At 29.5% G+C, this 654-nt stretch overlaps 1 non-coding gene across 1 annotated transcript; it reads left to right on the top strand.

Annotated features, from left to right (window-relative positions):
- Nucleotides 1-320: 320 nt before the first annotated feature.
- LOC126963512 (small nucleolar RNA U13) lies at nucleotides 321-421 on the top strand. Its single transcript, XR_007729139.1, has one exon. It is a non-coding gene; the product is annotated as a small nucleolar RNA U13 (small nucleolar RNA).
- Nucleotides 422-654: the final 233 nt, after the last annotated feature.

Raw genomic sequence — 654 nt, 5'->3', positions numbered from 1 at the left:
TACCTAGTAGTGTATAAACCAGTAAGGTTTGTTTTTCCTTTGTAATATTATCTTAGTTATTCTTAGATTTTTGCATTTCTGATATAAATTATAGAGACATCTTGTTAATTTCTACATGTACACATTCACACACACATACACATACACACAAACTTGTTCGAAATTTTATTGAATTTTCATTAAATTTGTAGACATTTTCTCCATGTTGAGTCTCTTTATTCATTAGCATGGCTTTAGTACTTATTTATTAGGCTTTCAGCTTTTTCTCAAACTTACTTGTATTTCTCAAACTTACTTATATTTCTCAAAAGAACACATTGATTCTTTTGTATCTCACACGTGTGACTGAGTTTTTAGGCTCATGTGTGAGATATGCTTCCCTCAAAAATTGTTATGACTGTGGCATGTTACCTGTGTGATGTGAAAATAAAAAGGCCACACCATCTTCCCTATGAAATTTAAAGGAAGATCACTACTATTTTTAAGCTTTTTGCTATTTCGTTAATATATCCTTTGTCTCATTGCATAAGGAATAATTATTTAAAGTATAAAACTTTAAACTACTAAAAAAGAGGAGAGGAAGTCAATAAAATTTCATTCATGATCTCAACCATCTTGTATTAGTGTGTTGCATTACTATAAAGAAATACCTGA

This window comes from Macaca thibetana, chromosome 9 (assembly GCF_024542745.1).
Source record: "Macaca thibetana thibetana isolate TM-01 chromosome 9, ASM2454274v1, whole genome shotgun sequence".
NCBI lineage: Eukaryota > Metazoa > Chordata > Mammalia > Primates > Cercopithecidae > Macaca > Macaca thibetana.
This window is presented reverse-complemented; position numbering and strand designations above follow the sequence as displayed.